This window comes from Artemia sp. Qi Xiang Cuo, chromosome 5 (assembly GCF_049724085.1).
Source record: "Artemia sp. Qi Xiang Cuo chromosome 5, ASM4972408v1, whole genome shotgun sequence".
Classification (NCBI taxonomy): Eukaryota; Metazoa; Arthropoda; class Branchiopoda; order Anostraca; family Artemiidae; genus Artemia; species Artemia sp. Qi Xiang Cuo.
Window position 1 is genome coordinate 63,437,088 of NC_142798.1, and position 27,357 is coordinate 63,464,444.

Sequence of the window (27,357 nt, forward strand, 5' to 3'; positions counted from 1 at the left end):
TGCTATTTTCGAAGAATTTGTTGTTTTTGTTGTAATTTTTGAGTATGTTATCTTTCTGTTTCCTCTTTGCGTACTATTTTGTATACTATTTAAGAAGTTGTTGCTTTTGTTGTTATTTTATAGTATGTTTTCTTTTTGTTTCCTTTTTTGTATTTTTGTATGCTCTGGCATTGTACATTTATTGTATACGACGGATTTTCAATGTATTATTATTATTATTATTATTATTATTATTATTATTATTATTATTAAGAACGACTCCTGAAACTCAAGGGCCGCTTAATTAGAATAAGAAACTTATTTAAAGTACTATAAATTATTAGCGTGAAGAGAAAGTGATTGAGGAGGAGGCAGCCCCCCTCATATACGAAATAATTTCTGTTAGTTTTAAGTTTTAATGTTACTCCTTACTTTCAGTTGAAAAACTAGTTTTATTTTATTTTATTTCACTTAATGAACCATATAAATAAAAAATGCTTTTTCATCGGAACAAATATTCAATGAAATGGTTACAGACAAAAAAAAAGAAGCAGGGACGTGCAACTCAATAATTGCTGCCATTAAGTGGCATTAAGTGCCATTAAGGGGGATTGCTCACAACAGAAAATGAAGATATGCCTTATTCGTAAAACAAGAACCTGTATGGAATAAGGGCTCTTTTCAAAGATTAAACTTAAATTGAACTTATTAATATTAAACTTAGCTATTAAAACTAGACTTAAGCGGATGTTTCGGCTATGAAATCAATACCCATCAATACAGAAGAAGAAACTAAAATAAAGAAATCTACTAAAATGTAACTGATGGTCGAAAAGACCCTAAATAAAGAATAAATGAAACCAAACCAAAATAAAAATTAAATTAAATTAAAAGCGCTTAGGATTTATTTTGACTAGTATCTTAGGGAAAAAGTCTTTATTCCACATTACTTCTCGTTTTAGTTTTGATGGAAAGTCAATGTGAGCTTCGTCATTACTCAAATCGTACTATTTAGGAATGAAAATTAAAAATGAGCATGTTGTATAAACGGATGGAACGTTGCAACGGATAACAGAGATTACCAGAAAAGGCATGGCACCCGTTAAGGCGCAAAATATAAGATATATTTCTAAAAAGAGATGTTATTCTTCTAAGTAATTTAAATATTTGGATTTTGAGTTTTGCTCCAAAGGTGATATTGTGACCATTAGCCCCTTCCCTACCAAAGACAAGAACTAAATTACGTATCTTAAATTGGCAAAACTAATGTATTCTCCTTTTTTATTATTCTGTACAAAGGAGTTCCTTTAAAAAATAACTATTGTTGAAATTCAAATTTTGTTTGCTTTGAGTCATTATTCTTTGAGCTTTTAAAATAGGAACCAAATTCACTTTTCTTTTGAACTACAATTACTTTCATTATCACTCTGAGCCATTTTATGCTAAGCTCCAAGAATGAAAAAAAAGGAGAAATCCAGTTTATTTCTTGAAAGGAAAATGGACGCTTCACTTTATTTGAAAGCCTTAGGCAAATGTTGAAATCGATATGGAGATTTGAGGATCAACAAATTCAATGCAAATTGGATCAAAGAATAAAGAAGAAAGTTTCCATGAAAGAAAAAAAATTTATTTTTCGTCAACAAAACTTCTTCCTTAAGTTTTGTTGACGAAAAAAAAAAACAAATAAATGTAATTTGGGGGAGGTGAGGCAGCTCACCCTACCTGGCTAAAAAATTATGTTCTATGTAACAAAAAAAGGAGGGGCTTTAATAATGAGTTGATGTAGGCTATATTAATTGAAGTAATAAAATAAAGCATGGTTTCTGCTTCCCTTAAAAGGAATATTGAAATGGCGATGTCAAATCGGGTAAGATCAGTACCTTTGTACCCCAAGTCTGATAAACTACTATAGTGTGTGTGAAAAGGGGAGAAGGCTCGGGTAAAGGGTTTGGTAATAGGGTTCTTCCTTTAGTTTTGTTGACGAAAAAAAAAACAATTAAATGTAATTTGGGGGAGGTGAGGCAGCTCACCCTATCTGGCTAAAAAATTATGAATTATGTAACAAAAAAAGGAGGGACTTTAATAATGAGTTGATGTAGGCTATATTAATTGAAGTAATAAAATAAAGCATGGTTTCTGCATCCATTAAAAGGAATATTGAAATGGCGATGTCAAATCGGGTAAGATCAGTACCTTTGTACCCCAAGTCTGATAAACTACTATAGTGTGTGTGGAAAGGGGAGAAGGCTCTGGTAAAAGTTTTGGTAATAGGGTTCTTCCTTAAGTTTTGTTGACGAAAAAAAAAACAACAAAAAAATATAATTTGGGGGAGGTGAGGCAGCTCACCCTATCTGGCTAAAAAATTATGAATTATGTAACAAAAAAAGGAGGGACTTTCATAATGAGTTGATGTAGGCTACATTAATTGAAGTTATAAAATAAAGCATGGTGTCTGCTTCCCTTAAAAGAAATATTGAAATGGCGATGTTAAATCGGGTAAGATCAGTACCTTTGTACCCCAAGTCTGATAAACTACTATAGTGTGTGTGGAAAGGGGAGAAGGCTCTGGTAAAGGGTTTGGTAATAGGGCTCTTCCTTAAGTTTTGTTGACGAAAAAAAAACAACAAATAAATGTAATTTGGGGGAGGTGAGGCAGCTCACCCTATCTGGCTAAAAAAATATGAAGTATGTAACAAAAAAAGGAGGGACTTTAATAATGAGTTGATCTAGGCTATATTAATTGAAGTTATAAAATAAAGCATGGTTTCTGCTTCCATTAAAAGAAATATTGAAATGGCGATGTCAAATCGGGTAAGATCAGTACCTTTGTACCCCAAGTCTGATAAACTACTATAGTGTGTGTGGAAAGGGGAGAAGGCTCTGGTAAAGGGTTTGGTAATAGGGCTCTTCCTTAAGTTTTGTTGACGAAAAAAAAACAACAAATAAATATAATTTGGGGGAGGTGAGGCAGCTCACCCTATCTGGCTAAAAAATTATGAATTATGTAACAACAAAAGGAGGGACTTTCATAATGAGTTGATGTAGGCTATATTAATTGAAGTAATAAAATAAAGCATGGTTTCTGCATCCATTAAAAGGAATATTGAAATGGCGATGTCAAATCGGGTAAGATCAGTACCTTTGTACCCCAAGTCTTATAAACTACTATAGTGTGTGTGGAAAGGGGAGAAGGCTCTGGTAAAAGTTTTGGTAATAGGGTTCTTCCTTAAGTTTTGTTGACGAAAAAAAAAACAACAAAAAAATATAATTTGGGGGAGGTGAGGCAGCTCACCCTATCTGGCTAAAAAATTATGAATTATGTAACAAAAAAAGGAGGGACTTTCATAATGAGTTGATGTAGGCTATATTAATTGAAGTTATAAAATAAAGCATGGTTTCTGCATCCATTAAAAGAAATATTGAAATGGCGATGTCAAATCGGGTAAGATCAGTACCTTTGTACCCCAAGTCTGATAAACTACTATAGTGTGTGTGGAAAGGGGAGAAGGCTCTGGTAAAGGGTTTGGTAATAGGGTTTTCAGCAGCCCCCTTCTTACTAGAAAATTGTGGTCCCTCTCTTCTCAAATAAAAACTTTGGTGGCTTCTCTATAATAGGCCCTATCACATCAGCAATATTATGTATAAAAAGTTGTAATTATAACATATACAAGCAAAAATTCAAATAATCAGGACTCACAAATCTGAAAAAAAATTACCGTTGTTGGAACGCTTGAAATGAGTATTGACTAAGCAAATTTGTTACCAATCAAATCTAAAATCAAACATGCCGGGACTGATTAAATCTGACCGTTTTTACCTAAGAATTCACTATAATCCTTTCAATATATTCCCTTAGTTTTTAAAATGATCACTCTATCTCTGATATATTTAGTTTTTAATTAGTTTGTAAAGCTTATTTGTTGTTTGTGCGTTTTTCTTGACAAGCAAAGGGAAAACAGCTCTATTGGAGCTTGTGATAAACTTATTGAAATAAATGTTAGGTACGTCCTTGTTAGCTTGTATACACTCGAGAATTTTGTATCGCAAACATGAGACAATAACCGGTTTTCTCGGTCTTTATACCAGACAATTAGCTTCGGCTCGGTTGGAAACTACATTGTAGCTATATCTTAATTAAATATTTAGTTGGTATTATGGTTAGGTTAGGTTACTTAACGTTAGGTTAGGTTAGTTTAGGTTACGTAATTAATATAACGCGGTCCTGGCATTATTAATATAATGCGCCCTTCCATAGTTCTTTGTTGTAGTTTTCATAATTTTGTTACTAAACTATTATACTTTCATTATATCTTGGTATATTTCATTATGATTAACCTAACTTTAATTCTTGAGTGTGTACTAGCAAACAAAGAAGTACCAAATATTGTCTTATCTTCGGTCTTATCTTAACTAAATAAAAAAAAATAAGTTTTTTCGACATAAACGAACAGAAATTATTACGGATATGAGGGGACTGCCCCCTCCTCAGTACCTCGCTCTTTACGCTAAAGTTTGACTTTTGGTTCTAATTATAAAAGAATGGCTCCTGATACACAAGGACCGTTTAATCAGAATAATGAGCTTCATACAAATTCAGAAAACACTTTTGCGTAAAGAGTGAGGTACTGAGGAGGGGACAACCCCATCAGATACATAATAATTTCTGTTCATTTCAAGTTTTAATGCTGCTCCTTACTTTCAGTTGAAAAAAAACTATTTTTTTTTATTTAGTTTCTGATAGTTTTTAATTAATTGTGTGAAATTCAGCTCCCCCTCGCATGAAAATTCCCTTCCCCCGCAAAAACTCCTACATGGAAAGATCCACCCACGTAAGCATCCCTACCAGAAAATCCCCCCCCCCCGAAAGTATCTTTATGCTACGCAATAGCCAACAGTATATGTAAGCAATGGGCAAAGCTCACAACTTGCAGCCAGTCCTCCGGGGGCTCTGGTCATCAAGTCATCCTAAAAAACATAGTTATTAGATCTTTGAACCATACTGAATAAAATGGCTATCTCAAAATTTTGATCGAACAGTTTTGGATAAAAAAGGGGCGGAAGGGGGGCTAACTGCCCTCCAATATTTTTTGGTAACTTAAAAAGGGCACTATAACTTTTGATTTTCGATCAAATGAGCCCTCTTCCGATCTTCTAGGATGACTAATACGATACAGTCACCCTTGGAAAAAAAAACAACAAATAAACACGCATCTGTGATCTTGCTTCTAGCAAAAAATTCTGAATTCCCTATTTATGTATATAGGAGCTTGAAACCTCTACAGTAGGGTTCTCTGATATTTTGAAGCTCATGGTGTGAATTTGATTGCGATCACTTGATTTCTTAGGGGTGTTTCCCGCTTTTTCAAAAATTACTCAAATTTTCTCAGGTTCATAACTTTTGATGGGTAACATTAAACCTCGTGAATTTTATATATTTTGAATAATCATCAAAATTCGATTCGTGTGATGTATCTATTATTATCAAGACTCTGTTTCTTACAGTTTCGGCTACTATTGAGCCACATCACTCCTTACTTAGAATTCGTTACCACGAATTCTTTGACTGGCCTACTCACTTCGTCAAGTGACTTGAGACCAATGTTAGACTCAGAGATATTTTAAGAGCTGCTAAATCATTTGAAGTAAAACTGTTGACCTCGCACAAACCAATTATTTTAAAGACCAAGTCTAACAGATGTTTTTCGTAATTAATCGAAAAAAATTTTTGCACAAAATTAGTTTTTCAAAAAAAGGTAAAGAACTCAATTAAACCAAAAATAGAATCAAATAATCTACCAAGTATACAACTACCACAAATCAGTATCAATAAATAAATGAAACCCAAAACATGCAGAAATTAAAATAAATCAAATTCAAAATGAGCAGAAATTAATCTGAGTAGGGTTCTAAACGCTATGCTTTCTAAAAGCCAGAATATAATTTGTACTTTACTGAAAATAATTCAAATGAATTTACTGAAGAAAATGTGCATTGTCAGTTTAATATACAAATGCTGATATTTATTCCTTAATCTCTTAATTAATTTTTGTTTTCTTAAAGTTATAAGTAAACACATTTAAAAGAATTTTTTTTAATAAAGTACAAATAATATTCTGGCTTTTAGAAAGCATAGGGTTTAAAACCCTACTCAGATTAATTTCTGCTCGTTTTGAGTTTGACTTATTTTAATTTCAGTTTGTTTTGGGTTTTATTTGTTAATTGATACTGATTTGTGGTAGTTGTGGTAGATTATTTGATTCTATTTTTGTTAATTTTTGGTTTAATGGAGTTCTTTACTTGTTTTTGAAAAACTTATTTTGTGAAAAAGTTATTTTAATTAATTTCTACTCGTTTTATATTGACATAGTCTTTTTCAGGAAGAAAGACTGAGCCTCTTTTTAAGTTAAACAACCATACCTTCCATAAAAACCTTTAATACCCCCTGGGCATAACTTACAAACCTTGCCCCTAATCTATGGGGTTTGTTTCAACCACAAAAGCCTTGTTATATGATATTTAGACTATTTTAGTAGTAAGCATGTACGCAATCTTGGTAGTGATTGCATAATATGCCTTACCACGGGCTATTACTACAGAAGCGACATGCCTTACCACTGGCAGGCATCTATTATTACAGATGGTACATGGCTTACCCAACCGGTTTCTATGGGTAAATAGCATAACTAAAGATCGAGGAAAATAAATTAAATCAGTGATTATTATTGTTTTAATTATATTCAATAAAATTGTTTCTAAATCGAAGATATTTTTTCTATAGTTCGTTAGCTTATATTTTTAAAGTAGAAAAATAATCTTGGTTAGTCTGAAGATGGTTGTGAGAGTTTTAGGACTCTAAAAAATTGATAGATTTGAGAAATAGAAAATCATAGGGAATCGTGTGTTTATGGAAAAACGTTTGATTCTAGATGATGATTTTCCGGAATTATCTGTTCAAAGGAAGATATTTTCTCTTGGAATGCTTATCGATATACTGAAAACTGATTCTCCATCATTAGACTATTGCATGAAGCCATTACGTCGTGGTCCAAAGGCATTTATACAATTTATTGGCATATTAATCACGACAAGACAAAATGATATAGTGGATTTGCTTTTAAACAAACACTAGCTTAGAAATGTAAGACTATGATTTTTTTACAAGAAAGATATTGTTCAAGGAGGATTTACTCCTAGCTCTCTCTCTTTCCAAATTAGTTTATTGATAGTAGCTCAGTTTCATTTTCGTGGTGAAAGTGTCAACACATGAAAAAATATTCCATATATGTCCACTATGCGTTTACACACTGGGCAGATGGTCATCATGTGAGAATTGTACAATGATTGATGAGTATGATGAAAAGTGCAGATTATGCAACCCGTGTAAATTGCATAGAGGATATGCCGTACAAATTAGAGCTTGTAATTCCTGTCTTGAAGAGGTGTGTGACTCTCATCCTAGAGGACATCTATGCTCTCATTGCCACTATGATAAGTGTAATCAGTGGGAGAATAGATATCCTGGCATGATTGGGAAGCATCCTAAACGTGATTTTAGTTTATTGCTAAGAGATTGGTATCTTCATGGCTTTAAATTGTTTTGGGAGGAGGCGCCTGGTCTACGATTCAACTGTTGGAACAACAAAAGAATTTGGTTTCTACGTCTTCGTTGTGAAGACAATGGCTACTATGATTATAAGTCTACTGATTTTTATTTGGCTGTTACAGAATGTGATTCACCACTTGAGGATACTGTACGTGACATTGCTTCAAATAAGAAAATTAAAACATGCGAATTTTACAAAATGAATGAAAATAGTATCATTGACTATACAAAGAGCTATGATAAGATTGAAGTTACATCATACCGTTGAAAATATGATCCTGGTATTGTAATAAATCAGGATCGGTATACAGTGAATTAAGGAGATCTTATCAATCTAGCTGTTCTTAAAAGTTACCTTTGTGTACAAGAAAATGACCTACCAAGAGCTTAGAAGTCGTTTTTTATCGTGTGCATACATTATTTTTATTAATAAATAATTTCGCAAAAATTTTTAGAATATTTTATTCGCAGGGCACTAAAACAAATATTAAAGACGCTTGAAAGTATATTTTCCACTAGAAAGTCGTTCAGTCAAAGAAAGTCAACATAAATGCTGAGAAACTGATTGTAGCTAAAGCCACGGCATCTGAACATGAAAAAGAGTAATGCATGAAAGCCGCATGTCCTAGTCGTTAAATCCTGTACTCTCCTTTGATTTTGAATAATAGTTTTCCCACTGCTCTCAATAAAGTTGCCGATGTTTGCAGTGTAGAATTTATATGACAGGCCAAGAGCATCAAAAAATTCAATATTCTTCACTGTTTGAAAGATGCATAGCCAATGACCTGTCTTCAAAGTCGATGGACTGCTATTAACAATGATTAGGGTATTGTTAACACTTGGAATTTTTTCATGAAGTCCGATGGTATGCAATAGGAGTTATATTGGAACATGTATAAATCCATATTAAATACGCCGATTATTTGGTTTGTGTTCATGGTGCAAGGTCTAGTAGAAGAATACCGTCGGGTGTGATTTCCCAATAGGTTTCAAATTGACTCAGTGATATTACCGTGATACTCTCAGTGAAAGCATTGTCAAATTTGCACTCTAAACGCACATTCCCCGTTCGTACTATGATCATATCTTGAGTGCCAGACAAGTCCAAAATATTTACACCATGATTTTTTGAAAACATTGAATCGGTAATTTCATTTTCAAATAGTTGAGAGTCTTGATCTAGGGATTGCATGGTCAACTCATACAGAGTTTCATAGGATGTTTTATCAAAACATAGAGTGTACAGTTGGATACTATTAACTGCACACATATGGCTAGATAGACCAAAAAAATCAAAACCGTAAGGGGATGCAACCCAGGATCCCACAGTTCTGGTACCCTTCAGACAGATCAAAACGAGTTCTGATGGGATTTCTCCATTGATAAATGATGAGTCAGTATAACTGCGAGAGCCAGTGGCAATGTGACGTTGATTGGTGACCATATTTAATATTAATACCATTGGCACTTAGCTTTTCCAATACCAATGTAACAGAGCTCATAACCTGTTGTTTTCGAACATGAAGAATTGCTGAAGTGATAATGAAATTTGCATCAGGTGATGTGGCAAGTGTTTTTCTCAAAATGAAATTCGAAGGAGCTAGTTGTAACTTTATGTCAATTTTGACACTGGGAGGCAACCATTGGGATATATTGAATATCTCATGATTTATTTTACCAACTAGATGATACTCCTGGGTCACTGCAGCTGTTAACTCACCGTCAGTATCAACACCAGATCTATATTCATTGCCAAATGCCTGTCATCTCAACTCCTTATACGCCTTTGGTGTCATCATCATAAATTGTATGTATCTTGCATAGTTTGATAAATTATCGCTAGATTCTTTGTGGGGGAGATAGGTCATATTAAGAGAAGAAATGCTTCTTTTATCTAACAATCTTTTTCTTCTTCTTCTTTTTATTGGTCTTCTTCGTTTAATTCCTCAAAGTCGATGTTGATGTCCTTAGCTTCCCTCCTGGGTAGAGACTGATGAGTGAATGATGACCACACACCCTTTTTAACCCCTTCCCATTTTGCTGAGATTTTAAAATCTCAAAAACGGCTATTGCTGAAGATCTAATATTTTCTTTAACACCCTCGTTGAAATTTTTACCCGACCCCCAGTCCTGTAGTGTTGAGGCGTCAAAATTTGATGCAGCAGGTAAAGGATATTTTCTGGCAAGGGGTAGTGCAGAACGAAATAGCCTAACAAACCAGCTACCGAGACCATAGCCAGACATTGTAGTACGCCCCTTGTAATAGTCCAATCCATGACCTATTTGACGAGGACTCAGAGCACCGACATAGCAGTCGGTATCAGGACAGACAAATGGAATTTTTCTATTGTTCATATTAGGCAGTGACGATTGGTCGAAAATGACATGTAATCACAGCCAAACCTTTTGATATTGCTAGAGGATCACCTAATTCAGTTCTTAATGTTAACTGACAGAGTTCCAAATATGAAGTGTTTACGGGGATATAGTGAAGGTGCTTTATATTGTAATGCTGAATATGTTCCTGATTGGTTTTTCGTTCAAGAACTCGTAGGAAAGGAATATTGCTATTGCCAACTCTGGATGTTTTAAAAAATGAGGCATAGAGAAATATAAAAGTGTCCCAGGAGAAGGCTGGTGGATACTCAGCAAAAATAACATTAGTGTTTCCGACACTTTTACCATGGATTATATTAAGTTTAAAGCCAAGAACATCTTTTATTTTATCGTTGAGAATAACCTTTTCATTGGCAATGGGTGAACTAATGTATATCCTCCCCTCTTCCTTTGAATAGTTGAAATGAAAGGCTCCTTTTTTACGAGCGGAAACTCTTTTATTGATAGAACGACATAAATCATTCATACAAGTGAGTTCCTCGTATGGTAATTCAACATATGGATAATCCAACCAATTGATGTTTTGAATTTTATGTTGTTCGCTAACGGCAGGTGGCCAATCATGGGGTCTAATTTTTATATCATATTTGTGATCCTTTCTCAGGATATCATAGGCATTTTTGAGAATACTGTCGACAAGAGCCACTTCATATGCACCGCCGAATTTGATGGCGGGGGAGAGTTTCGTCCAAAAAATTACTTGCTTTATTCAAGTCATTGTATAGAGGATCGGAGACGTTGGACATAAATGTTACATAAAAATTATTGGGCATTGTTAATGTCTTCAACACCAATCAAAGAATCAAAATCAGAGTTTATCCTAGCCACCGATCAAGTAACTGTTTCTTGCCCCTGCGAGTATGAGCCTTTAATATCTTTTCAATTTGATAGATTTCACCATTATTTTTAACGTTTTTGTAGTTCATAGTCATAAAAGCTGCCGAGAATCTCTTCATCATTGGTGTCTAGCAGACGATAAGTTATGGGTTTGGTGTCTAGGATTTTTGCCACTTTAAAAATTTCAGTGGACCACAAGTAACTGCCTTTTTCAAGAACATGAGTTGTTCTATTGATTCGAAGAGTATCACCAACATTGAATTTTTCTTCACAATCATTTCATTGGAATACTGTTTAAGAAAAGTATCAAATGTATCATGATCAGAATGATGAACTTCCGTTGGGATTGAGTGGGACAAGGATCAACGAGGTCGTTGATTAAAAATCGACAAAATTTTTTCTAAACCATTAATGAACTCTTGAGTATTTCTCAATTTATAGTTTCCTTAAAACAAATTCTGAAATCTTGTCATCAGTCTTTTCGCCAATTATTCCTTCATTTCACTGTGATAGAACAGTGTATGACATTTAATAAGCAATTTTTCGAGATGTGGATTAATTAATTCACTACCCCTATCCGTTTGAATTTTTTATACGAATCTTGTTTGAGAATACTTTCTATAGCCTGAGCAACTTCAATACCTCTCTTTGTCCGCAATAAAATGGCATATGCATAGCGACTAAAAACACTGATTGCAAGTAGAATGTAGTTGTATGGTGTATTGTGACGCCTTTGAATCTCATCTAAAGTTAAGAGATCTGCTTTCATTATATGTAGGGGGGAAAAGGCTTTAGTTTTTCGATAATGATTAGAACGAAGCCTCTGATTTCTATGCAGAGTGTAACTTGATTCATTTTGCAAATATTCTCGTACACTTTTAGTGTGAACACCAGTGACTTTTGAAAGAGTGGTGGGGGAGCTTAAATTTTCCACCTCACAAATATTTTCATAACCAAGTTTTAGAAATTCAACCATTTTGAACGTAAACACGTAGTGTAACTTCCACTACCCTTTTGTATACTAGTGGGTAGTGGTGTTGGTGACGCTAAGTTGATATCAATACGTCTTTCGCTTTTTTCTAGCTAGCAGTGGTGTGCTCCACCTCATCGCCAACTCAATGTTTCCACTAGGCGTGCTAGTATTTTCCAAGATTGATTTAAAAACTTCTTCTTCGTCTTCTTCTTCTTCATGTTTTAATGTTGTTGATGAGGAAGAACCATGTTTATTTTTTTTTTTAGAATTTGCCTATTGCTAATAAGGCTTTTGGGGGAGTTTAATGTATTTAGAAAGTTGTATAGATGACTGTCAAATGATAAAAGTTCTCTACGATTTGTAACCATATCATAAATTAAAGCAAGTAGATTTTAACTCTTCGCTTGAATTATAGTCCGTTCTCCATTCCTATCAACTTGAATATGATCTTTACTACTTTCCATGACATATTTTATGAGTCGTTTACTTTTTTAACGATATAATTTTGGCATCAGATTTACAATTCTTGATACAATTTAATCTAATTACTCCTTCTTTAATTGCGTTCCAGCAGCAGTAGCAGTAGAATCCTGAGGAGATGTTTCTTTTTTGTGATCAATGACACTCACATTGACACTGGCTCTCGCACGGTAGGGCTTATGTTTGTCCCCTAGGCGAAGTGCATCTAGAAGTAAAAGTAGTTTTTTATCATTCTCAATATTATCATTGTAAATGAATTTACTCAGATTGTCCTCAAAGTGTTCCACGGGTGAAAGAGCGGGTTTTATTGGGGTCAATTTATAGGGTTTAGCCATCTAGAGAAATCTGCTTACAAGTCCTGCAATTATTGGCAGTAAAAGTGTGAAAAAGGTACCGCCCGCTTGAAGAAGACGTTTCCTTTTAAAATTTTTTCCTTTCTTTTTACAAGCCAAGGCACGTACAATGGAATGATGTTGCTTTGCCTGATGATTAACTACTTCTGGCAGTTTAACATTGCCCTCGGTTAAATTTAAACAAAGTTCAGATATTAGATTAATGAAATCGTTGTCAATACCATGTTTTAGAATGACTTTCCAAAGTGGGGGTTTTGAAGTGCTTTGAACGGAAAATAAATTTCAATTTTCATGTAGTTTCTTCAGTGTCATGATGGCAACTAATAGCCTTTTATACTGTTCACAGGGAGATATACTGTAATTTCATGATCAAAGATATATGTGGCGATACGTAAGTCATCGGGTGTATTTTGATTAAAATACAATAGAATGTAGCCGTAAGAGTTATTAGTTGCCTGATTGTACGCTGAAAGTAGAAATTTGGGGGCGCCGGGGCATATTTGTTTATTGAGAGTTATTAGCGAGCTAGAATCCCAAACAACTCTGTAGATGATATAGTAGGTACAGTTCAAAGCAAGTGTTCGCATACATTTGCTCTGATGAAAGAGATTGTGTAGACCTAGAGTAACAGAAATCTGTTCATGATGTGAGTGAACAGTAAACAATTGTAGTATTCTCTGGGACCATTGTTTTATGGACTTAGCAAAATTGTCAATAATTAGACAAGAGTTTGGCTCAGTAATATCTAAAACATTAAGTCCCTACATAAGTTTTTCATGTACTGATGTAGCAATGAATTTTATTTTATCGTATGACTCCTACCAAACACTGTAGCAATAGTAGATTTTTTTCGGCTTTTCCATAAACATTTTATCACAATTTTTAATTATTTTAGTTAAGAGTGTCGTTTTGCCTGACATTGATGGACCGCACAGAAACGATCTGAATGGTGTTTTAAATTGATACATATTGATGTTCCCTTCAACAGCTCACCTACAACTAGCAGTAGACTATAGATTTCTCATGACTAAATAATTTCCCTGTTACTACTCCGTTCCAGAATAAGAAGAAGAAGAGCAAAATCAATAAAAAATCATATTTTATTTTATTATTATACTAAAAGCAACACTTTACAAATAATGCAATTAGAAAAAAGCACTTTAAACAAAAAAAATACATAAAAACGATTTTTTTATTTATTTATTTATAAGAAAAACATAAACAACATTGATTTTAAATAGGCACTAGGAAAAAAGCACTTTATATTTAATAAATAAACTTAAGATTTTATGAAAAAACTAAGATTTTATAAACTAAATTATGAAAAAACTCTGAATAAGCATATTGAAAATTATGAATAAATAACTCTGCCTTACTCATATTGAAAATTTATTAATCTTGAAAATTTTTTTTCAAGATTATTTTTTTCCCATGTTTATTTTTTTTTTTAGAATTGGCCTATTGCTAATAAGGCTTTTGGGGAAGTTTAATGTATTTAGACAGTTGTATAGATGACTGTCAAATAATATAAATTCTCTACGATTTGTAACAATACCATAGATTAAATCAAATATATTATAGCTCTTCGCTGCAATTATATTCCGTTTCCCAGTTCTATCCAGTTGAATTTGATCTTGACTACTTTCCTTCACATATGTTTTGAGTCGTTCACTTTTTTCAAAATATGAGTGTGGCATTAGATTTACAATGCTTGACACTATTTAACCCAATTCCTCCTTATTTAATTGTGTTCCAGCAGCAGTAGAATCCTGAGGAGATGTTTCTTTTTTGTGATCAGTGACACTCACATTGCCACTGGCTCTCGCACGATAGGGCTTATGTTTGTCCACTCGGAGAAGTGCATCTTGAAGTAAAAGTAGTTTTTTATCATTCTCAATATTATCATTGTAAATGAATTTACTCAGATTGTCCTCAAAGTGTTCCACGGGTGAAAGAGCGGGTTTTATTGGGGTCAATTTATAGGGTTTAGCCATCTAGAGAAATCTGCTTACAAGTCCTGCAATTATTGGCAGTAAAAGTGTGAAAAAGGTACCGCCCGCTTGAAGAAGACGTTTCCTTTTAAAAATTTGTCCTTTCTTTTTACATGCCAATGCACGTACAATGGAATTATGTTGCTTTGCCTGATGCTTAACTACTTCTGGCAGTTGAACATTGCCCTCAGTTAAATTTAAACAAAGTTCAGATATTAGATTAATGAAATCGTTGTCAATACCATGTTTTAGAATGACTTTCCAAAGTGGGGGTTTTGAAGTGCTTTGAACGGAAAATAAATGTCTATTTTCATGTAGTTTCTTCAGTGTCATGATGGCAACTAATAGCCTTTTTTACTGCTCACGGGGAGATATACTGTAATTTCATGGTCAAAAATATCTTTGACTACACATAAATCCTCGGGTGTATTTTGATTAAGATCCAATAGGATGTAGCCGTAGGGTTTATTAGTTGCCTGATTGCACGCTGAAAGTAGAAATTTGGGGGCGCCAGGGTATATTTGTTTATTGAGAGTTATTAGCGAGCTAGAATCACGAACAACTCTGTAGAGGATATAGCAGGTACAGTTCAAAGCAAGTGTTTGCATACATTTGCTCTGATGAAAGAGATTGTGTAGAACTAGAGCAACAGAAATCTGTTCATGATGAGAGCGAACAGTGAACAGTTGTAGTATTTCCTGAGACCATTGTTCAATGGATTCAGTTAAATCATCAATAATCAGCCAAGAGTTTTGTTCAATAATGTCGAAAACATCAAGTCCCTATATGAGTTGTTTCTGCATCGGTGATGCAATTACTTTTATTTTATCGTATGACTCCTTTCAAACACTGCAGTAATGGTAGATTTTTTTCAGCTTTTCCTTAAACATTTTATCACAACTTTTAATTGTTTTAGATAAGACTGCCGTTTTGCGAGACATTAATGGACCACACAGAAACGATCTGAATGGTGTTTTAAATTGATACATATTGATGTTCCCTTCAACAGCTCACCTACAACTAGCAGTAGACTATAGATTTCTCATGACTAAATAATTTCCCTGTTACTACTCCGTTCCAGAATAAGAAGAAGAAGAGCAAAATCAATAAAAAATCATATCTTATTTTATTATTATACTAAAAGCAGCACTTTACAAATAATTCAATAAGAAAAAAGTACTTTAAACAAAAAATATACTTAAAAACGATTTTTTTAATTTATTTATAAGAAAAAGATAAACAACATTTATTTGAAATAGGCACTAGGAAAAAAGCACTTTATATTTAATAAATAAACTTAAGATTTTGTGAAAAAACTAAGATTTTATAAACTAAATTATGAAAAAACTCTGAATAAGCATATTGAAAATTATGAAGAAATAACTCTGCCTTGCACATGTTGAAAATTTATTAATTTTGATAAAACGAAATTCCCAAAACCACCCACCCACCACCTACCTTGTGTTATGAAAGAATTTAAGTTAATTTTTCCAGACCGATTTGTTTTCTATACTCTACACATTCAACTCGGTCTGAAATTAGATAATGATCGTATGGAAGCACCTTCACACCATCCTCGAGCATATAAACTTTGTCTGATATGGCTGACGTGGCGTTTTTCTCAACTCTAACTGTGTAGTTTTTAAATTATGAAGAGCGAATCGCTATGACTTTCGCTCTTGGGACTAAAGTACATTCCACAGAGTTTCTATAAATACTCATGTTGAAATTATTTTTTACAAAGTCTCTAGGCACCCCCTTGCAAATTCGTTTGATATCCTTGTTGTTCGTTTCCACACAGTATATCCTCGGCACAGGAAACACTCCACTGGATATCAGATCGCTTCCCGTTTCAGATTTTAAAAATAACAATTGATTTGGGGCCTGGCGTTTCACTAGTTCTTGATAGAGGGATTCATTCCAGTTGGTGTAGTCCATCCGTGATCTAATATACTCTCCATTTTCCGAATCATTCACAAAACTTTCAGTTTGAAATTTTAACACGATTGCATCTGTGTCTCCATAATGCAATTGAACTTGTCGCTTAATCGGCCATTGTACCTTGCATACATTGCAATAAAAAGACAACATGAGTTTTTTTATATTTCCGTTATTGCACTCCTGTCTGCAATATGTTTATTTTGAATAATGTTTCTTTTCTGGTGATGTAGGAGCACCATATTAGAGTCTATGACTGTGAACGATGTGAAGTTTGGATTCGCAATGATTTGAGCACAATCTGTGGGCTTGGTTACAATGTCAAAGCGTCTTTTGTTTAGTACGCCTTCGCACATTTTACCGAAGGCTGAGTTCAAAATGAGTTTATAGATTTCCTTCTCAACCTTCGTTTTTGCTTGTGAACGTTTACTAATATAGGTGTCTAGAAACGTTTTCATGTAGGGCTTTTGATCAAATTGGAGGGCTCTATGAATCTTTGTGACTTTGAAACCATTGGACCCTATCCATCACGATAGCACGTGATGAACAAAGATATTCTGTTTCGGGTTAAGGTCAGTAATACGTTTTTGCTTCGAAGGCACCCAGTACATACTCCCATCCACTACTAAATATAAATTGTATGGACTCAGAGAGTCCCCACCATTCGGTCTATTTATGCACGTGAAAACAAGTCTTTTACCGAGTCATGGATTACCATGGGTTTTTCCCCGTCAATTTGAAAAAACCATCCCTGCACCCCATTCTCCTCAACGGTTGCCAAGCTATGGAAATTCGAAGCACAAGGAGCGTTGAGCCATATGTAATTGCCACACGGCAAACAGTAGTGAGATATCGCCAACGGATAAAGGGAATTCATATCCAAAAAACTGCATCTGACTTTTCATCGGTGTGCTGTCCGGTCGGATAAGTTTTCTTGATAAGGTCCCCGTGAAAAACATACCCACCCCTCATTGATCTCTCTACAAATAGGTGCTGATGCACGTCGGTGATCAGACCTATTTCTTCTTTGCTGATTTTAAGAAACAAGTCCATCACCAGATGAGCAGTGGAAAAATAATACCCTAAATTCAACCCAAATTTCCCATAGATTTTACCCGTATTTTTGCACACAATAACCAGAAAAGTCAATATATCACTGGTCAAGTACATTTTACAGTAATCCCACCCATTTTTACATCCAATCTTTGCCCAAACCCTCTTGGCAAATTCATAGTCACCAGTGGTGCACTGACTGTTTGTATGACAATTGTGAAATACTTGAACGGGCTGTAATGATACATCATCTAGCCTCTATACAAATTTATAGTAATCATATGCATATATGCCCCTACATATTAATAAATCATACATTTCATCATCGGGGAAGCGCTGTTTAAGGAGGGGGAAACTATAAAAACTTTCACTTTTTTTTACCTGAATTAATTGACTTAAAGACTTGGGGAAGAAACCGAAAGAGTCTAAAAAACGGATTTTATTCAGGCACGAGTTACCCTTGTCAACTGTTTTCCACATGAATTCTAGCAGCAGTAGCTTCTCTGATGATTTGGGTATGATATTATAAGAAAAAGAACCATCTATCCATGTGATATCTACAACTCCCCCCTTGGCAATGCGGGCCAATCCTGGTAAAATAAACTTTAAATCGTAATTGGAATTGTGTATAAAAACCGGTACGAAATATTGTTTTCTAACGTTTACTTTGCACGATTGATGTGCAACTCTTCTAAAGTTACTCCCTCCCGATGTAAATTCCTGCCATAAATAATCATGGCCAATCACCTTCCTCTCTCCCCCATTCCCAGTACCATCATCAAATCCCCCCTTGCAAACCCAACATGTCTTACCATTTTTAATGGCCAATCTGTCATCTGGTGATAGGAACATAGGATAGTTTGTGTAGCGTAGGAGAGAAATTGCACCATTCTCTGTTTTAATTAGACTGGTAAATGCCGTGCGCATGCAGTCTTCACCCCCCAACAACGCAACTACATCCAGCACTTGCATGGTATTACTAGAGTTTCTTTGCAAGTGAGCGTAAGAGACCCCGATCGATTCATTTATTTTAACACGATTTGGATTTGACGAATCGTACACGTCTGTGAGTTTGGATTCGCAGTCCAAAGCGATCTTATTGCTTTGCAGCAGCGTGTTCTGAAAGTTCTTAAAACGGAAGATCGCCCTATCTCCACTAACCGTTTCCACAGCCTGGTATCCATGACGTTTACAGTGTTTCATGTGATGCTTTAAATTTAAATTACTACGAAATCTTGAGAGGCATGTTTGACAATAATAGCATACACCCCCATTCCCCATTTTACCCTCACATAAAACCCTAATAGTATCTGTAATTTGATTAAAATGTTCTATTGAATCAGGCTCCGTAGGAGGCGTATATAGAAGCCAGACCAAATGCTTCAGTGACTCAATGGATGGCCTCACTGGAAATAATACCCCCTTTTTATCAGAACACTGACCCTACGCTAAAGTTAGACTCTTTCTCACAACTCTATTTTTTAAGACAATAAAAAACTTTAGCGTACTGGTATATTTGTCTGGTATACCATACAAGGGTAAGACCTTCACTAAAGCCCCATCTATGTACAGAATCGAACGCTTTAAATTGAAATTAAAGGGCGTATTTGCACTATCTCAGGAACAGGGACCAGCATGAAGTTAAAACTTTCAGGGAGTCTTTAGGGGATGTTGAACTAAATCAAAAGACACTATGGGGTATCTCATGGCATGATTTGAAAAACGGTGAGAAATTAAATAAAAAATAATTTTTTTCAACTGAAAGTAAGGAGCAACATTAAAACAAAACGAACAGAAGTAATTCAGTTCGTGAGGGGGACTACCTTTTCCTCAACCTTCGTTCTTTACGTGTAAATTTTACTCTTTTCTTACAATTCTTTATGAAAGACTGCTCAAACACAGGGGCCCTTGAGTTTGAATGAGAAGTATTTTTCTTTTTAAACTTTTAGACTTTAGCATAAAGATTGAGGGTTGAGGAATATGCGGCCTCCTCAGATACGAATAATTTTTGTTTGTTTCAAATTTTAATATTGCTCCTTACTTTCAGCTGAATAAATTAGTTTTTTTGTTTAATGAAAAAAAGAACTGCTGTTACTCAAGAGACGAAGTCTAGAAAAACTTGAGCAAAACATTTGTAGGTGTGTTTGAATCTTTGAACGGGTATATGGCAATGACTCTCACATTTCTTTTTTTTCAATCAGTAAAATATAAAAGATTTTAAGATGATAATTATTGAGATTTCAAGGTGCATTCACTCCTAGCACATTTTTTATTATTGTTGTATTATTGTAGTAACTTGTAGTAAAATAAATTTTTATTGCAGAAATTCTACAAGAACGTACTGCTGTACTGTCAGCGTTTGAAACTTGAAAAAGGTTTGACTTTTTTCCACTACATCATCCCAGCCCACCACCAAGTGGAGAATACGGGTGAGTAATTATTTTCTAATTTGAATGGTGCTGGCTGTGGTGGAACTCGCGCTAGGCTGAATGAGTTGAAGGGGAGACCCTTGAATTTATCACAGATTATTTAATGCATTGATAGAGAAGATGAAAACGCTTATGATTATTTTATTATTAATTTACTCACGAAAAAATACCTTTCTCCTGGAATGATTATGAGTAAACCAACAAAGAAGTGTCTGAGAACAGCATTTCTAAATTGTTGTGGACTTATGAGTAGTTTAGAAAACATTTTAGCATTACTTCCCGACCATAAGATTGATGTTTTTGGTGCATGTGAAACGTTTTTAAATGAACAATCTTCTGTGCTAGCTCATATAAATGGGTATAAGACGTTATCTAAAAATAGAATAGGTAGACAGAGAGGAGGTTTCACTTTTTTTGTAAATGATAGTATACCTGTAAGACAAGTGAATGATTATGATTACCTTTATGAAGAAATGTCATTTGAATTGTTTGCTATTTTGCTAGGTCTAAGTCCTTCGAAAGTGTTATGTTGCGCCCAATATAGGCCGCCGAGTTTGGCTGCTAAACAATTTGTAGAAAAGTTCGATGTACTTAGCTCGCTGATGACCCAAAGAAAATGTAAGTTAATGATGATGGGTGACTTTAATATTGATATTAGTAATGTACATAGGGATGTGAATTCAATGATTTCAAATAATGTTGCCGTTGACTTTGTAACGATTTGTATGTCCGCGGGTTTACTTCCAACACGTTTTAATCCCGACGAGAATCACAGAGTTGTCAGCGTCGTTAATTTACAGTATTTTCACAAATTTCGAGACACTGGGTTGTAACGTTATAGTTGAAGATACTTCTGACCATTTTATGATCCCGTGCGACGTTCAAACGAGCCCTCCTTAAGCCCTCTTCTTTGAGGTCAAGAAGACTGGACGCTGCTTCGATTGATAAACTGATAAGTTTACTATCCCAAGTTGACCGGTCTCCCTGCTTAGAATGTGACGACATGTACAAGGCTACTGAGTGCTTCCTCAACCAGTTCAATATAGTACTTAATAAGACATGTCCTTTATCAAGCCAGCAAGCTAGGCGTTATATTAAACCAAAGAAACCATGGATTACAGCTGATGTTCTGTCTTCTATCCATACCAAAAATAACCTATTCAGGAAATTCATGGCAGATCCTACACACGAAAATCAGGCCAAATTTCGGCAGTACAGAAATTGTCTGACAAAGCTATTGCGACAAGCGAAGCGGTCATACTATCTTCATGAATTTCAAAATGCTTAAGGATCCCCAAAAATGACTTGCTTGATTTTCAATGAATGCCTTGGGAAAAAGAAAATGAAAAACCTTCCAGAAGAGATATTATCACCAAAAAACAAGAAAATTGTTAAAGGAAAGCAAAATGTTGTTGATGTCCTAAATGAGCACTTCGCAAATATTGATCATGTAACATCACTTGAGGCACCAACTCGAAGTTTATCCAATTCAGCATATTCTACTTCCATGCCGCCTCCATCGGATTGCTCTCTTTTTCTAACGGCGGTGTCAGCGGAGAAATTACTGCAAGTTATATACCAACTGAAGAATGGGTCGTTGGAAGGTACGGATGGCTCGTCGAAAAGTCTATTAAAACGGATAATGCCTGATGTTACAGAATTTTTGGCTCATGTTATCAACTTATGTTTTTCAAGTGGACGTTTCCCAACTTGCTTAAAGTCTGCACATGTTTTAGCCCTGCATAAGGGCGATAACGTGAAAGATCCAACAAACTACAGGCCAATCTCGATCCTATCTTAATTCGCAAAAGTAATTGAACGAAGTCTGTACAACCGCATAGTGAAGTTTTTTTTATAAGAGGGGATGTTTTAATGGCCTTCAGTTTGGGCTTAGGAAAGGTCATAGCTCTGAACATGCAATTCTGACACTCAAACAGTTTATGCACGACATTTTGAATAAAAAAGAAATTCCGGCTACTATATTTATAGATATAAAAAAGCGTTCGATACTATTAGTCATGCAGTTTTGATTCGTAAGCTGGAAAATTATGGTATACGCGGACCTGCAAATTCTCTGATTGAGTCATATTTAACTGGGCGCAGTCAGTTTGTGGATGGTGGAAATGCTACCTCTTCATTACTTAGTATCCCTGGTCAAGTCGGCATTCCTCAAGGGTCCATGGTTGGACCTCTACTCTTTCTTATTTATGTTAACGACATCAACAGGGCGCTGGAAGATCTTGGGCTATATGTCCTATTCGCAGACGATACAGCCTGCACAGTGTGTGGTGCTGATGGAATGTCGCTTAAGAAGAAAATGTTGGCAGCTTTCGAGATAATCGAAACTTGGTTTAGTGAAAATAAATTATCTGTTAATACGTCAAAAACCAAGTTCATGATTTTCTCTCGTACTGACCAGTCATTACCTGAACTTAGTAGACTACTTATTGATGAATCTACTTATTTAGAGCGTTTATCTACCATGAGATATTTAGGCGTGCTAGTTGATCAGAATATGAGTTGGAAAGAACACATTGCTAAATTGTGGATGAAGTTGGGAAGGAATGTTGGAATATTGCGGCATTTGAAATTTATTCTAACTTTTCAAGCAATGAGATCGGTATATTTTGCCCTAGTCCATTCTTATCTGAGTTATTGTCCCCTGATTTTCCTGAATACATTTAAAACTAATATAAAACCACTTCAAAGACAGCAAAATAACGCACTGTGTATCCTAAAAACTTTCACCCCCTCCCCAATATCCCTACCATCAAAATCACCAAATAAAAGTATATGCTATGGAACTATTTAACCAATAATCAATGTGAGCATGACTATGGAATGAGGGGATCTTCTAAGCATGTTGAATCCCGAGTGCGCACTGAGAGATCGAGGTGCTCACTCAGGCACTGCATAACCAAAATTTGGAATGTGCATGGGTCGGGTCTTAATATTGGTCTTTCTGTTGGTACACTGCGGGGGCTTTGATCATTTATCTTTTTTTTATTTTATTTTTAATTCAGTCATTCTCTTGGCAGGGTTTCCCCACGGCTTCACTTCACTATTTTTGGTGTTTTGTTTTAGTTAGTTCTCTATTTGGCTGCTGGCTTGGGGTGATGCTTTGTAAGTCATACAATTTTTTTTATTCATTTACAAAAGAGTCTGATTGTGTACAAATACAGTTATATATTATGTTTTTGTTGTTTTTATTTGTTATTGGTTGCCTGATAATGCGAGCTAGACTCTCAGCCGGCCATACCCATATTGTAGTTATATTTAGTTTGTAAATAAAAGAACCTGAACCTGTGACTTTGAGACCTTTTCAGACTTTGGAGAGACTCATATAACGTAGGAAGATCAAAGTTTATGAATGAATCAGAGTAATCATAAACTTTTTATTCCAGCGTCAATCAGTTTTTTTCAGATATGAGAGTTTTTTTTTTTTTTAAGGACTGGGTCAAAAGACCAAAGATGGTAAAAAACAAAGGAAAATACAAAATTAAAGCAAAAAATATCAGCATTGATTGGGGCACTTAACTGCAGCATAATAATTGTTACTGCTTTGTGGTGACACATTTTAATCGACCCCAAAGGACTATTTACAAAATTTTTGTGTGGGTAAGGCTCTTTCCAATTTTCTTTATGATAAAAAAGGGGTATTTTCATAATCGAAGGGGAGGGGTTTTCTGTTGTGTTTCTTAGGGTTTTTTTTTAGTGCAAACACTAAAAAAGGTACTTTTGAAATCTAGTAGGAGGGGTTGGGGAAATTGTTCTCTACCTTCTACTAAAAGCACCATTGGTCAACATCTATTGGTCAATAGGGTACTCTAAATCTAAGGTACAAATTAAACCGAAACATTCACATTTTTGACCAAAATAATTTAGGGGTGGTGGGGGGGAAGTATCACAAAAATATTAATTTCAGAATTAATGACAAATATCAGTGCAACGACAAACACTCCATGTCACCATCTATCAATGTGTTTCATCTAAGAAGGTTATTTAAGCAAAAGGAAAGGGTCAACTAACTAGTGATAATAAATAGAAGAAGAAAAAAAGTTACAAAAGTAGTTGGAACCCTAAAGAAGTGTAATGTTTTTAATTGTTATGAAGGATTGCTGGCTGATATTTGTATTCAAGAGTTGGTCAAAACTGTGTTCCAACGTCTAGATAAAGCTCTTTATAAAACCGAAGAATGCTCAAATTTGTAATTATTTATTTTTTGCCGCATGAAGAATGGTCCTTGAAAGGTACGGAGCGGTAAGATTTCGGGGAGGGGGCTCAATAAAGGTTGCAACATCAAAATTTTTGAAAGACATCTACATATCTATCAGCATGTTCCTACTATGAAGAATATTTAAATAAAATGAAGGTTTATGAGGGTCAGAGTAGGTTCTTACTATTGAGAAAAATGAAGTTAAATGGTCAGGTCACAGCAGCAAGGATGGACAAGAGCGGTACAAAGTATAACGCGAATAGAACACTAATATAAATAGCAATAAAAAATAAACAATATTATTGTTAGTTTTTTTTTTTTCAAATATCAGTTGGGTAAGTTAGGTTAATCAGTACTACATTAATAGGTGCTACAAAGTGATAAAACAGGTTTGGAGTAATTAATGTTTAAAACTGTATGGTGAATAATAATTATAGAAACTATAGTGAAGACAACGATAGAAATTAGAATGATACATACAAAAAGAAGAATTTGATAAAATCAGTGATTGAAATGAAGAGCTATTTTCTTATTGGCAATAATAGAAATTTTTAAATCTTCCTCTTAATATTTAGAGAAATGAAGCAAAACAAAATCAGTTAATTTTTAGACCTAATACCTTTCTTAAAAAATTAAAACAAATGGAAAAATAAAATATATACGAACGAGTCAAATTTATAATGAAGACACTGAACAATGAAAAATAAGACAGTTGAAACAACCCTTAATAAAGAGAGTTGACACAAAAGAAAGTAGTCGAAACATCAAAGAGAATTGACTTACAGTAATAAGAACGTGATGTACGGAGTAAAATACTAAAAACCACTGAAGTAATCAGAAGTTAAAAACTAGGAGATAAAGGAAAGAATAAAAGGTACTTTTCAATTAGTTGGTACGCACGCGAGAAGTCAAGTTTGGTCAATGCTAAAGAAATGAAACAAAATAAGATGAAAATATAATAATTTAGAAACAAATTTGGGCAATATATTTGCACATTAGGGGGATGGGGAGTAAAGCATAGCATATATTAAATACGTCACCTAACCTAGGTACCTCTTCCCCCCTAAACCCCAAAAAACAATAGTTTAAATATTGTAAACGCAATGACAAACCACGGTTTGTGATCCAATTATCTATTGACAGATACCCGTTTGACTAGTTTCCTTTAGCATATTCCCTATAAAATATATCGCGTGGGTACCAGCTAACTGAAAAGTACCGAATAAGATTACCCGGGTAAGGAAAAAGTTTGACAACTGCAGTAAAAATAGAGATTCAAAGGTTTCATCAGTCAAACCCATTTGGCTCTCAGTCTTTTGATTTTTATTCCCACAAAAATATTGGAAGTGATCCAATTTCAATCTTTTATTTTGTTACAGTTCTCTTTGTTTCAAAATTCACAAGACCAATCAATAACATCCTCTTTTCGTATTTTTCTTGCCTATCTAATTTAAAAACGAGTTAAGATCTCCCTTATTTAAAATGACAGGCTCAGATGAGTTTGGTTGACATAGCAACGGTGTTTCCCTGGACCCTTTTTGATGTATGCAAGGGAAAACTGACCTTTGGATAATCAAATTTGAGTTCAATTTGAATTGTTCTTTCTACGAAAGCAAGTTGATTCAAAGATCTAATTTTGCATTTGAAAGTCCGTGTTTTCTTCGCTCCAATGAATTGTTTGATCTTGTAGGCTATTTTTGCTTGGACGTTTCATCTTTGGAATTAGAATTGCCTGGACGATGCCTTGTCTTCATTGAAGTGTAAATTTGGAAATCAGATTCAAAACTAGCCTGAAAATGAGCCCCTTTGTTATTTCTCAAAGTAAAGTTAAAAGACGACAGAAAACTAATGCCCACGAAAAGGGAAGAAATCTTCTTAATATAAACCTGATATCTCTTTTGAAGCTTCGCCAAGAGAAGACTTAATGTAATTGGCTGAGTTCCAACACATCACGGGATATGGCCTAACTATAGTAAAGTATCTTTAAATAAATCACAATTATATAATATACGTAAACATACAGAGTTGCAAACGGGAAGTTGTCACATAATCTCCCCATTTTGAAATGGGGACTTCTCAACCTCCCTGACTATAACCCTAGATTTTGTTGAGGAAATTTTTAAAAAAATATGATTGTAGTCTTTGTGTTTATGCTATATGCACGTAAGATATACCTTAAATACACGTAAAATACTTTAAAATATACTTTACTTACTTTAAAATATACTTTAAAACCAGTTTAAAATATACTTTAAAATAAAAGTAAAATATACTTTATTCACTAAAACTGCACAAAATTGGCACAAGCATGTCAATTGCAAAACAATTGAAATTACAACAACATTTTGAAACAAAATAACATACTATAGGAACACTATTTAAATACAGGCGAAGTGTAATATTTATAAAAACGAAAGATAAGTCGACCTAACTAAGCCTGACTCTAGCTCAAGTCTCTCAGCTCTTTGCTTCCTATGCATTGTAAAGGGATGAGGGCTGTTTTAAAATAAAGGAGAGAATGTCAGTAAAATACAAACACAAATTTTACAGTTAGAAGCGACCGTCTCATTTCAAAGTTTGACAAATTTGGTCCTCTATTGAACAATTGGATCAAAATTTAATTTTAAAAGCACTCTTTTGGTATTTAAAAGTCGTCAGCATGGATCTTTGGCTAAACTGTGATGCCACAGAGACTAAGCGTTCTTCAGACAGGCCCTTGTCTTCAGTGGCGTAAAGTTATCAAAATCCCAGGGTAGGGGGCAAAGTTGGAGCCAATTTTCCCAAATCAGGTGAAAATGACAATGAAAAACGAGCCATATAGTGCCATAAAGGCAAAGATATAATAAAAAAATTGACCTGTTTCTCTGAATGTTTTAACTATTCAGGCCTTTCTTAGTTTTGACAAGAATTCTGAATACACTAAATTTCAGCTGGAGGGGGGCAACTTGGGTCTGGGGGAGGGACAATTGCCCCTTATCCCATAGGACATTACGCCCCTGATTGCATTGGATTATTAATTTAATTCCAGATTTTCAACTGAGTTGTAAAGATTTAGGCAAAAGGTGTCTTGATTTGAAACTCGGGAGATATCCCTTTTCCAGTTGAGAT